We start from the raw sequence: 14009 nt of genomic DNA on the forward strand, positions 1-14009 counted from the left end.
CAATGCATTTGTTAAATGACAAAACTTCAAATACAAAGATTCATTTATGTTCCCCTTTCAAAGCAGCGTATGATTTTCCAAATCTATCCAGGTTTACAGATTTCAGCGATTTGCACGCAGCGTGAAGGCAGAGGCGGAGGTTTCCTTATCAGGTTCTGTGCAATCAAGGGAGAAGAGCGCTCTTACACCAGGCCTCTCCAGACTCTGAGGAAGAACAAAGCAGTGATTTCCATGGCCGCCGGAGCCCGGGAGGCACCTCCAGGACTCGAGGACTCTGGCGGTGGGAGAAGGATTCCGTGTCCGCTGGGCCCCAGGGAACGGCTCCTCCTCACGGCTCAGGAAACCTAGTTCTGCATGACGGGAGCAGCTCAGAGGCCAAATGTCCGCTTCCTTTCCCGCCCTGTTTCTGTATGGGAACCTCGTGATGGGGGTGGCAGCTGGGCACACCTGGAGTCCCCTTTACTGAGCTTTTAGGTCTCCTCCAGGAGAGGAGGCGATGGAGGAGCACTGGGCGGGCTCTCAGGGGTGTCCCCTGCCTCCAGTCTCCTGCCTGGCCCTTCTCCCAGGGCTGGGTGGGGCCGCAGGTGGAGGGATGGAACCCTGCTCTCCCCACGGGGGGACCAGGAGGCCATGGTGATTCCGACCCTGCGTCACCCAGTAGCTTGGCTAGGACAGACAGCCTCCTGACCAAGAGGGGAGGGGAGAGGAGGAGGGAACCGGGGGACAGAGGAGGGCAAGGTGAGGGGCGGAGCGGAACAGAGGGGTGCACTGCTCCCAGCTGCACAGGGCGGTGGGGGTCTGCCACCCTCTGAGGGGATGTGTCCTTGCAGACCGCCATCCACGGGGGCACACAGGGCCCTGTGCTCTTCCGTCTGCTAAGTGGCTCTGCCACCACAAGGGAGAAGGGGTGTGTGTGCCCAGCTCCTGTGCCACCTGTCGGTACCTGCCTTCTACCAGGTCCCGGGAACTTACTTTTACAGGGCAACAGCGGCAGTGACCTCCGAGGGGAGACTGTTCTGTAAGAAGCAAACGATTGAGAGAACTGAAAGGTCACTCCTGGGCATTACAGGAGGGGGAACAGGTCTATAAACCAAGCAGGCACGGCAGGCTGCAGGCTGGGGGCGTATAGTCAGCTTCTCCTGGGGAAAGGTCAGGGGGTGAAAAAACCCATTTTGGTGAATTTCCAGGAATGTTGGATGGCTCTGAATGCTTGGCCCGACTGAGCCCCAGGGCGAGTTTACAGACGTCACCCATCCTGCAGAAGTCTGCAGCAGCACTCCAGGCCAGCAGGATGCTCTACCCGTGTCCCACAAACCCTCCTGCCCATCATACTGCCTCCCTCAGGCCCTGGATCTGTGGGTCAAGTCCCCCCACTTGTCCAGCTGCTGGGACGTCGACAGCGTCTGTGCCTCCCCCCACCACGAGCTCCATCTTCTCGCCTGCCCTCCACCTCTGCTCAGAAGCAGACCTCCTGGGACTCTTCCCTGGGGACGCCCCATGGGTGTTCCCTGTCACCAGGTTTGTTGGAGGGGTGGTGGCACAGGCACGGGAACCCCGGCCTGCCTCTGGCCCATTTGTCACTTAAGGCTGATTTGGGCAAAAGACATGCTCAGCAGTCTGCTGAACCTTCACGGGAATAGGGAGGGACAGCCTGCAGACATCCAGTGGGACTTCCCAGGGCCCAGGGGAGGTTCCCGGCTACGGCCCAGGAGACCAGCCCGCAGAACCCCAAGCCGACCTGGGCACCACCCGGCCCCCCAGCTCCTACCCCGGCCCCCCAGCTCCTATCCCGGCTCTGTGCTGTCCACCATGGTGGCCTGCAGCCTGCGGGGCAACAGGACCCTTGAAGCTGATTCTTTCAGACGTGCCAGAGAAGAGGGCGCCCAGCGATGTCAACACAGGGTGTGGGATAAGGAGGGGAACTGGCTCACTGGTGCGTCCACACCTAGTGCTCGGTGAGGTGGCCTATTGTGGCATGCTGGTAAGTAGGATGCCTGTGTCCTTGCAGACGGCCACCCTCGGAGGCACACAGGGTCCTGTTCTCTTCCATCTGCTGGGTGGCTCTGCCACCACAAGGGAGACCACATCACCTGTTCCCCCCCCCACACACATTTCTAATGGGGCTGCTGGAAAACTCACGGTTCCACAGTGGGCATCATCTTTCCATTGGACAACACTGTCCTTCCGGAACATGCCGGGCTGAGCCTCAGCTCCCGCTGCCCAGGTGTCATTCAGGACGCCTCCAGCTCTCTGTCCCAGCTCTGGCTTGACTGTGCCCTCCAGAAGGCCCTTTCTCGGCCTGCAACTTACAGTAGCCCTCCCGAGCTCTCCCTCCTGCCGCCAGGATTTAATATTCTGGTTCTGCACACACGGTCATTCTCGCCTTGTGATAGCGTCCATACGTGTTGACTGGTCCTTCTGGGCCTCCCTTATACGGGTGGCCTGTCATCTGTGCTTGCCACAGGGCATCGCGAGTCCCAGCAATGCCTGGGACACAGCAGCCAGCCACCTATCTGAAAGAGTCACCACCAGGAGGAGAAGACTCACAGAGACCCAGCACCAGCCTCTCCAGCAGAAGCACCAACACCAGCACCATCAGCACCAGCACCACCATGGATATCCAACCAGCACTGTCGGCACCACCACTGCCACCTACACCAGCACTGACACCACCAACAACACTGACCGCCCCCACCACCCAATCCCACAGAAACCACCGCAGCCCAAACAACAGAGAAACCATGGCAGACTGGTCTTCCCCTTCTCCCTCTCCCTCTGCAAGCCTGCTTCATGGACATTTGACTCCTTGCATGAATCCTGCAGGACAGACTACCTGTGCCCTACAAACCCTCCTGCCCAGCACACCACCGGACATCATCCTGAGCCGTCTCCCTCCTCTGGTGTCTTGCTCTCTGCTCCCCCCATTGAGTCACCAGCCTCCCGGGTCACACACTGTCTGCTCAGAACGCCTGTCTGCAGGAGGTCAGGGGACAGAGGTCTGAACTGCCCACCTTGTGTGCAGGTGGTGGACATCAGAACCAAGCTCAGAGCCCACAGTAACCCATGCAGGGCTGAACATGCTGGACCCCAGTGCTTTGGCCCAACTTGTCACAGAGGGAGCTCTGCTGGGAGCCACGTGCTACCTCTGGGCTTTCCACATGATGGACAGGTCAGGGGAGAACTCAGTCTGGGGAAAACCAAGTCTCCGCTCTCGCCTGGCACTGAGGGCTGCCTGACGTGCACCTGTTGATGCTGTGGAGTCGGCGACAGCGCCCCGCAGTCTTGTACAAGGCGCTTGGTTCCCCAGGACCTGGCGCAGCAGACAGTTACCCAGTGCTGATCACGTCTGGTCAGCAGTCGTGCCCTGAGTGACCACCTGGACCTTGCACAGATGGCCCATTGTCAGATGGCTGACGTTGTGAGCACTTGGATTATCCTGGGGTGATTCTGTACCCTTTCATGACTCGGGAGGTTCCACTCTGGGTTCTCATGTGACAGTCACACAGGCTCGTGCCACAGGTGGGCTCACCTGGGCAGGGAGCGCCCATGAGCACAGTCTCAGAGTCACCCATGTGGAGGCTGCAGCCCCAGGTAACAGGCGTGTCCAACCACGGGAAGGGGCGTGTCTGAGAACGTCGGCTGCACTGACCACGGGGCTACGATGGCTTCCGCCCAAGTGCCCTTCCTGACCAGCAGCATCTGTCGCTGAGCACAGCTTCCTCCTGGACTCACTCTGGAACGTCCTGTCCTCAGCCTCACGGCCATGGTGCTGCGAAGCACGATGCAGGTGACCGTGGCAGACGCTTGCAGACCCTGGGGACTCTGACGTTCAGGGCAGCTGCAGACCCCACGTGCCCTCAGCAGCCAGGCCAGAGGGCACCTGCGCCCAGGCTGCCCAGTCCTGCTGTCCTTCCCACCAGCTGCAGGTGTGCCGTGTGAGCACAGCAGTGGACGCAGAAGGAAAGGGCGATGTGCACAACAGCTCAGCCTCAGCCCTGTCACTGCGCTCCACAGGGACATGTTAAAACATGGTCATCCTTGTTCCCTGTTGAAACTGCTGCTATTACAGGATGGCAGCCACTCTCAACAGAGGAGTGGTCTGTGGGGACTTGATGGACCCAAATGCACTCACAGCAGCTGCCCTCTGGGGCCCGTGAACGTGACTGTGCTGTGGCCCAGTCCTGCCGACTTCTCTTCTGTTAGACAAGCGGTCAGGCCTCAGAGGTGCAGCCCGGGAGGCCAAGTCTCCAGCAGGCTCAGGGGCCTGCCTGGGAGCCTCCTTCTCGGAGGGACCAAGCTGAAGGTGTCCCTTTCTATGGAAGGGCTGCTGGGAACGGAGCCTTGTCAGGGCCAGCTGTCTCCTGGGCTGAGCTACCTGGGGCCAGTTCACTGCACTGAGCCAGCAGGATGTGGGGACGGTACCAGCAGGGTCCCACCTCCTGATCCTGCACATCCCAGAGTCTAGATTCAGCCCACCCTGCTCCCGCTCACCTCCTTGTGTCTCAGTGGTGGCTGAAAACTGCCCAGGACCCGTGCTCGGCAAACGAGGGGTCCCAAACCTCCTGCCAGCAGCTAATCACAAGTGACCATCCTGTACCTCAGGCTCTCCCTGAAGGAAGAGCATCTCGTCACGGCCGTCTGTCCACAGCGTTATGATTTCAGGTCCTTCACTTTCCTACCTTTTAAAAATTCACCCATGTGTCCCGCGACCTTACACCCAAACGCGCTTCCTGGTGACCCACCCATTGGCACCTGTAAGACATGGAGGGGGACTTCCCAGATCTCAGTGTGGAGGCCTCTGGGCAGGGATTTCTCACCTGAATCACAACGTCTCTTTGCTTCGTCACACATCTGCCCATCCCTCGGCCCCTGTCCAGCAGCCCACCAAGATGGAGCACAGAGCACTGCCCCGGTGTCCTTGCTCCCCCGCAGACTCCTGCTGCCAGCAGACGCAGCCCCTGGGTGACTTTTTAAGACATCCATTCGGCTTCTCCCCGAGTGCCCTGTGAGTGGACCCACGAGGGTTCCACACTGGGTTCTCACGTGACAGTCATGCGGGAGTGCTCCAGGGGCCAGGCCTCGCCCACCTCGTGGCCGCACTCCTAGGCAGTGCTCCCGGGAGGCCCACCGTCTGGGGAGCCGGGTGCTGGTGTCCGAGCCTCCAGCTTTGGTGGCGGTCAGTAGTGCCGCCTTAACGTTCCCTGAGCCGCTTTAATTTCCCCAGATAGAACCCTAGGGAGGGTCTGCTGGGCCCTGCGTAGAGGTAGGCTTCACTTTTTTATGGAAACACAAACTATTTGACTTTCCTCTACCAGGAATTTGTGAGCAGCTCCCAAAGTCAGGCCACCATCATGGTCATCTGAAGAGATCTTTAAAAGGCAGATCCCTGGCCCACGGCTACTGACCTGCGTCCTGAGAGGACGCCACTGGTATTCCAGCGGCTGGGGAGGTGGGCTGTGGACCAGCCACAGGGGGCTCAGACCCCGGCTGGGGTGTAACTACTCGGCCTTGGTATTTTAACCTGTGAACCCTGGCTCATGACCTTGGCCACTTGCTGGGGTTGGGGAGAAGATGGCTTCCTGAATGTGTGCGCAGCATTCAGGAGCAGGGGTTTCTTATGAAGGCCCACTGGGCGCCCAAATCAGCCCCGTCCAGGTCAACTCGACCTGGGCCACGGCCATCAGCACTCAGCACCACCTCTCGAGGGGTGGGGAGGGAAGATTTCAGTTTAGACTCAGGTCAACGCTGCTTTGCCACAGTGTGGTTAGACCAGGCCGTGGGTGCTGGGGGTTAGCCGGGGTCCGTGTGCACCTGCAGGAGTGGTCGACACCGTCACGTGGCTGAAGACGCACCTGGACGGGGCAGAGTGCACCTCTACGCCCCTGGGAGGGGGTTACCAAAGCCATCTCCAACCTCACGATGAGGCTGACTGAGTGACAGAACCAGCTGCAGCAACACGGGACCGGCTTCTCTCCCTTCCCGGCCTCTGCTCGCCCGGCGCTCCTGCTACCCCAGGCCACACGACACCTTTGATAGAGTGCATGCTTCTCGTACTCTAGAACTTATCCTGCAATTTAGAATAACCCAGCCCTGTATAAACCCAACCACTATATAATTCACTGCATGGGGAACAGTCCTGGAGCAATCACCTCTGCAGGACGTCGCTGAGCCCGAGCCACTTAGAGGGATCATTCCACAGGGACCCACGCAGGCTCCATGCGTTTGTTTACAGAGGCCTGGAACAAACAAGTCATTCTGGATGCTCTTTTTAAAAATTAGGAACTGCTGTATTCCACTACCAAGGAATGGAACTTGGTTGTAGCTGTCAGTCACATCCCCGTCCCTGCTCCGACCTGTGCAGAATGCCGGGCTGCGGGCAGGGGAGTGAGCCCGGACCCACCCTCAGAGTCACCACACCACTGTGCCAGCAGGAGGTGAGGATGGCCCAGGGCCACCTGCATGGCCTGAAGGAGACGCTGGACACTGAAGGCCTCGGCCAATCACAGCCCCCTCCCTGCAGCTAGGGAGGAGTCGCGGTCCTCCAACGCCACCTGTTGAACAGACACAGAGACTTCTTCATGGAGGAAGGCTCACGGCAGCCTCCAGCTTCTCAGGCTGTTGGGAGCACCCTGTCTCTGGACAGGGCCCTGGTGCTCCAAATGGCACATGGGAAACAGCAGACTGGCATCCTGAAGTCCTCGTGGGGTGAACGTGGCAGCCGGGGATCCAGCTGTCAGCCCTGATGGACGCTGCAGGGTGGCATCACCGCTTCCTGGCTGGGACACTGGGCAGCTAGTGGGTGCTCAGGAGAGTGGTGGGACCCAGATGCTCCATTGGAAAGCACCTATGGGTGACCGGAGCTGTTCCTAGGCCAAGCTGAAATGGGAACCCCCACATCACTTCCCTGGAGCAACGGTCCCACCCACTCAGGATGAGGCTCACGCCAGGGTGAGAAGGAAGAGAAGCCCATGTTTGAAGGCAAGTAATTAAGTTCACCCGGATCACAGTTGTGCTGAGCAGGTGTCCCTGGCCTCATGCAGTGGACGCAGGCGGCCTACCCCAGGTGTGCTCCCAGCCCTCACCTCCCCAGGAGCTCTGTCCCTGGCAGCCCCGTCCTCCGGCCCCTGAGCAGCCACCCCCCCTCCACCCCTGAGTGATTGTCTGCAGCCAGCCTGACTTCCAGTCCAGTGTGAATAAAGGGTGGGGTGAACGGGTCCAGGTGCGAAGACGGAACGTGGGCGCAGGCCTCACGCCCGGCACAGAGCCTAAGCCACCGTGGATCGTGGGCTAACTGGAAAGCGAGAACTGCCAGACTCTCAGAAGGCAGCAGGAGGAGAGTAGGTGACCTTGGCTGACCGGGGTGGGTGATGGCATCTGGATAAAGCACCAAGGGCAGGATCCGTGAAGGAAGGAATTGATGAGCTGAATGTCACTGAAAGTCGAGATCTCGCTCTGTGAAGGACGCCTTCGGGACAAGGCAAAGAAGGCCACAGGCCAGGAGAACACGTACCGAAGGACACGTCAGATACGGGCTGCTGTGGAGACTGTCCACGGGACTCACAGGACTCAACAGACAGCCCACCTTAAAAAGGGGTCAAGGCCCCAACACACACGACACTGAAGGAAACGCACAGATGACAAGAAAGCGTGTCACCAGGGTGCAAGTCAGGACAGCAGGGGAGTCTCTGCACCTCACTGCTGGGGACACAGCCCAGTGTGGCCCTCCCTAGACCCTCACTCTCCCCGTGGGCCCCGGAGGTGACCCAGGCAGGGTGGCTGTGGCAGCCTCACCCTCGAGCCCCAACCTGGAGCCACCAGATGCCCCAGGAGCTGGGTAAGCGGCAGCCCCCCGAGACGAGGGACCACCCGTCAGCACGAAAGGAAATGCGCTGTGGAGCCTGAAGAGATGGGGCGCCCGATGCATGTCATGGAGGGAAAGAAGCCGGTCTGAGGAGGCCGCTGGCCGCTGGCCGCTGTTAGGCTCTGGAAGAGGAGAGCTGCAGAGACAGCGTGGGCAGTGTGGCAGGCAGAGGGGTGGCCCGTGGGCGGGGAGACCCTACGTGCCCTGCGGTCCAGACCCACGCACGTGCAGCAGCCAAGGTGGCCTCACGTGGACCATGCTCTGGGCCACCTCAGCATTGCCACGGGCTCACTAACGGTAGCAGTGGATACTCGCAGGGAAGATGCTGACAGTGGGGAGGCTACTCGTGAACGGGGTGGCGTCTGGGAAGTCTCCATACCCTCCCCTCCACTCTGCCGTGCACCTGGGACTCATCCATGAAATAAAGTTCATTAATAAAAGAGCCCCTTGGAACGGGACAGGACTGGGCACGCGGGCCTTCTCCTAGCCCGCGGCTTCTGGGGCCGCAGCAGGTGGGGGTCGATGCCCCTCTCTCCAGCCTGGCCCTCCTGTGGCTTCAGGATGCTATCAAACTCACTCCTTGGCATCTAGGCTTGGGGACCCTCAAGATCGAGGTCCCCAAGGTCCCTGCCCTCAGGAGGTCACGCTGGTTCCTCTGTCCTACCCTACCTTCCCAGTGGCTGGCCCAGAGTGGTTCTGCCCACAGGACAGGGACATGGAGACACGAGTTCGTCTGTCCACCAGGGACCAGGGGTATAAACAAGAATGAAACACAGTCCCCAAGCACCTGAAATACTCAGGGACACACAAATTTGCATTTTAGAAAGCAGACCTTTAACTGAGGTGCTCACACGAGCCACTCATTCTAGTCACAGGGGAAGTCACAGAGAGGACATGTGCTGGACACCAGCGTCACTGACCTGGTATTTGCTCAAGGTTATGCAGCCAGAGGTGACTCTTCCCGGAGTTTCACCCAGTCCTCCCTGGGAGGGATGAGGGCAGGATCCCAGTAGGACGGGGACTCTCCTGCGACTGTGACATCCACGTGTGAATGTCACCAGCCACGCAGCACTTCCTGCCGCGGCAGCACTAGCCTGACCCTCAGAACGCCCAGCCTGCTGGGCCACAGGGCCTTGTGCACATGTACCTTCATGTCACTGTGCACGCTTAGGGGATGTGTCCACTTCCAGCATGACGGGGACTAACAACTAGAATTAGAAACCCTGCCCTTCCTGAGTTTCTCTCATGTGCGTGGGCTTTCCGCACACTGGATCTCAGGAGTGAAGGAAAGCACGGCTCACCGGGGCAGCAATCCTCCCCCCGCCCACCGCCTTCTCTGCGACAGCCTGTCCTGACACCCGGAAACTCCAAGCCAGAAACCCAACGCCCTCGGGAGAGAGTGGACGCTCTGTGGACTGAGGTCTTGGCTCAAAGGGGAGCAAGTGCGCTGGGATCACTGTCCAGCGTCTCCCATCAGGGGAGGGTCAGGAGGAACTTGGAGTGGTTACCCCCATGGGCTGCGGCCGGCAGGCAGCTGATGTCCCCAGGAACCCGCACTTGCCAAGTGCTGGGAGAAATGGGTCCAAACCTGGCTCTGCACACAGGCGCAGGACACCAGACTGGTGGTGACCGTGGCTTCTGCCGGTTCTCTCTGCAGAAGCGCCTTTCACAGCGGCTCCATGAAGCCCAGTCAGAGGAGGAGCTGGTGGGACCCATCACGAGGCCGTGGGCGGCAGAGCTGGAAGCAGCCTCTCCACAGAGCAGTGGCCACTCAGGAGGCCGCCAGGAAGGGCCACATTCTGATGTCCTCTCCATGGACATGGCCGAGGAGCAGCGAGTCTGCTCTGCCTTCCCTCGTCCTGGGGTTTCTCCTCGAGTGCTGCTCTCTGGGTGCCGGCTCAGCAGGCCCCAGGCACAGGGTGACTCCCGTGAGAAACCCGCACACCACAGGCCCCCTTCACGTGCTGGTGGACCCTGATGATGGAAGTGTGTGTCGCCCCTGGACACGTCTGCTCCAGGCAGACAGCACGCCTGGCTCCCGGCACTGCCCGGCCACCTCATTTTTCTGTCCTGGCACCTACAAGGGCTGGCAGTGCCTCCTTGTCCTCTGGCTGACCTCCCGCACGTGCCCATGGTGGCTGTCCTGCAGCGTGGGTGGTGTCTGGGACCCAAGTCCCATCTTGGTTGTCTGGGCGCCTGCTTCTCACTTCCCAATTTAGAGGTGTGATTTGTTCTCTGAGTAGCTCTGCTCCCCGCCAGTCACGGAGGGGATGACGCCACTCAGGCCGTCACTGACACCTGCCGTCACAGACTGTCTGGCTCTCGTCCCAGGAGCTCTGCTTGCCCCTCACAAGCTGCCCAGGGCTCCACATGTGCACGGCTGTGGCCATCCCCAGCCCGTGGACTTCTGCAGATGGGCCCCTCTCCCTCAGGGAAGGACACACAGTGGTGGCAGCGAGCTTCCTTAAAATGCCCTCGTGAGCAGGACACGCGGCCACTACTGAGGAGCAGCCATGGCCAAGGCAGAGGAGAGGCAAGGGCCCAGCCACATGTCCCTCCTCAATCCCACCCCAGCCCTCCAGGACTGAGACGCCAGGTGAGGGCGAGCTGGACACACCAGACGGGGAAGGTCATCGCATATTGGGGGGTCACCTGGACACGCCCCTCCTTGTACAGCTGCTCTGGTGGGTGCCCACTCCTCTTCCTCAATGGCAAGCCGAGCGCCCTTCCCCTCTCTGTTTCTCACCCTGGAGGGCCTGCTCCACGTCCCCAGCGCCGTCCTGAGACCACGCAACACAATCTGGTGCAGCTTCTTACTGCCCACTGGGGCTGCAATTGCCGTCCGCCCTGGGATCTGCCCTGCCCTTCCCTAACCCCGGGCCCTAGTGCGAGCTGCGGCCCTCCCTGGCCACCACATGGGCTCCTACAAAGACGCAGGCCGAGGTCAGGCACGGGAGTCTGAGGGGGCCCCTCTCCCTCTGCTGCAGGGCATGCCCTCAGTCCCTGCTTGCCCCTCAGCCCCAGGAGCCAGCGGGGCTGGCTTTATGTCCTCTGCTGGACTCCCTGTCTCTCTAACACCTGAATCCAGGCTCCCACATTAAATTCCTCCTGTAAAAGTGCCAGCTGTGGCCTGTTCACTGGCTGGCCTCAGAGCATCTCGCGGTCCTGATGACACAGCAGCCACCGTCCTGTCCCCACTGCATTCTGAAATAGTCTTATGTGGGTGGACGGTCTGCAGTCCCTGGCCCATCTCCCTCAGCCCAGGGCTCAGCTGGGTGGCTCTCTGGCTGCAGAGGCCCTGAGCACAGGGCTGAGCAGGTCTGAAGCCAGGGAGGCCGAGAGCCCGTCCCACCCCTGCTCCTGGCTCTCACTTGGGCCCTGAGAGTCTCTCAGCTATAAAACAGGGTCTCTGTGGGCACTGCCCATGGCAGGGCTGTGAAGATTCAATTTCTACTTACGTTGGATATAGATAAACGTGTGTTACGAGCCTAAGTTTAGAAAAAACATGTGTACATATCTATGTTCAGAACACACACATGTGCACACCTGCTTCTTGGTGAGTGTGGCAGGCCCGGGCCCTGCGGAGGCTGCCTGGGACTTCCGTCTCCCCAGGGACAGCCCAACTCCAGGTCTTACGCAGGCGTTAACAGAGCCTTTGTGGAATAAGAGCTCAAACAATGCTAAACGGTGCTTGAAAAGCAAATGTGGGGATCCTGTGGCTGATCTTTAATGCTGACTAAAATTCCAACAGAGAGCCGCGGAGTGTCCTCCCTGATCAGCACTGCATGCTCCCTGTTCCTGCGGCCACTGTGGCCATCCCGATAGCACAGCCTGGAGGGGGGTGGGGGACAGCTGAGGGTATCTGGGGGCTGGCTCTGGCCTCAGTCCTGTTCTTCAGTACCACCAGGACTGCGCGTTTGGCTGCCGCACACACAGGCAGATGCAAAACCATATTGTAGAGGAAGACATTTGCAAATCAGTCTAACACGATGCTGCAAATCTATCTCAGAGAGGTGTTCACTTGTGGTCCATGACAGAATCGCAACCACAGGGGCATCTACAGACCACTGTGAAAGCAGGGTCTGGTTTACTTTACCACAGAGTACGAGGCAGCATCTCCAAGTCACGGCTACGTCCACGTGTGTGTGCGTGTGCATGTGTGCGAGCACGTGCCTGTGCGTGTGTGTGTGTGGGCGGGGAGGGGGATGAAGGGAGGCCAGCAGAAGGCTCTCGAGGCTCCAGGGCAGAATCCCTGTGTTTCCGGACAGTGTTTTTTCCCGATTGGAATTTTAGGTCTGGGCACTTAAAGGAGGCAGGGGGCTGCAGGACACTGCTAAATCCTTCCCTGTGGTCAGTGAGGTTCCCCTCCGGACGCAAGGTCAGCAGACACACCACATTTTCCTTTGTGTTTTTCAAAGCTCAAAGTGGTCACGGGGCAGCAGAGGCTGCACACACACTGCCATCCAGCGGGTCTCCCTGCTGGCTCATCCGACGCAGGCTCCTTACATCAGGCTCATTATTAATTACATGGTGGTCACTACGACCTAAAGGCTCCACAGAGTGAAACCAAACAGAAGCTGTTCTTGCTTCATTTGACTTGAGTCTTTACTATTTTCAGAGATGCCAGGAACACATTATATCAGGGAGCAGTTTTCCAAAACAGCAATGAAGAACCCTAAGTTTACAACGGAGTCTGCAGCTTGCACTTGGACGTCACGTTCCAAAACGTTCAATAACGCTGTGAAATCTCACCCGTGGCAGAAACAACAGACGCTCCCGAGTATTTGCTGCCAGCATCTGCCGCGCACCCGGGAATGCCCTCGGCAGCACAGAAAAGGAACCGGGGGTGGGGGGAAGCACTGGAAGATGTTTCAAGAAAAGAGAAATTTGGAAGCAACCAGAATCGTGTTCTAAAGAGGGTTTGATGCGACTCGGTGGCCCCGGGCAGGTGATTACAAACTGCACCTCCCTCTCCTCCCAGGGGGGACCTTCCTAAGAACCCGAGAATAAGTCTGTCTGTCCAGTCCCATGGGTATTGACCCCCAGGCACCATGTCGCCTGTCCATCAAGGGACACTCATGAGAACCACCAGCCCAGGGGGTGTTTTCTAAAGCTCCAGGGAGCAGAGGGACTCCACAGTCCAGTGCCGTGGCCCTCAGCTCCTCAGCCTGCGTTCTCGCAGCAGACCGAGGCGCCCACCCTCCACAGGGCCTGGCACAGCGGCCCCGGAGAGTCGTCACAAGAGGAGACTGGGGTGGCAAACAGGCCAGGGGCAAGACCCCAGCAGGCACGTACTGCACAGATCTCCAAGGCCACCCTCCTCGCCACCAGCCCTGGAGGTAAAATAAGAGGCAGTGTGGCAGCCGCGCTCCCAGCCTGGCGAGAGCTGCCTGAACAAAGGCTCAGATGTGGTGGACATCGCCCACGATGGGTTTTATTGTAAGAACACAGAACTGAGAACCGTAAGCCATCTGCTCAGCGAACCAGAAATCCAGCTCCCTGCTTACAAATAAAGTCACGGTGCCCATCGGTTAGCAGTGACTCCTAAAGCAGGCTGTTTCTGGAAGTGAAGGCTGAGGTTGGGTTGAACGACCTGTGACTGACAGGACAGGTGTTCACTGCTCTTCGTGGGAGGAGCTCCCCAGCCCACGGGCACAGCCCTCTGTGGAGGGACAGGGACAGCTGTGCCCTGCAGTGGGCTCCCACGATCTTGCTGGAGGCTGTTGGTAAAATCCAGGAAGTCTGCCAGAAGTCTGCCTTCGTGGTCACACACGGTGCTGTCAGGAATTCCATCACAGACTCACAATAAAGGTGTGAAACTAAGTCAAAGGCACTGACTCCTTCCTGAGTTTCACCACATTTAGGCGGAAGAAACACCAAGGAGGCCCAGCCTTACAACACAGGGATTGCCAAAGGGCGGAGTCAGGGCTTTCCACCCCTCCCAGGAATTGGGACCCCCCACCACAGGAGCAGAACCCATGGTCAGATCTCGCCAGTGCAGCGCTGGGGTAGCCTCCAACCCCAAGGCACAGTTTTTAATTGAAAAAAGTTTAAGTAAAAACAAGTTTTACTGCGTAGCCTAATTCTGGGGGCCTAGTTAAGTCTACTCTTCAGCAAAAGGGGAGGAAATGATTCATGCTTCATCTTA

This window comes from Marmota marmota, unplaced genomic scaffold (genome assembly GCF_001458135.2).
Source record: "Marmota marmota marmota unplaced genomic scaffold, marMar, whole genome shotgun sequence".
In the NCBI taxonomy this organism is placed as follows: Eukaryota; Metazoa; Chordata; class Mammalia; order Rodentia; family Sciuridae; genus Marmota; species Marmota marmota.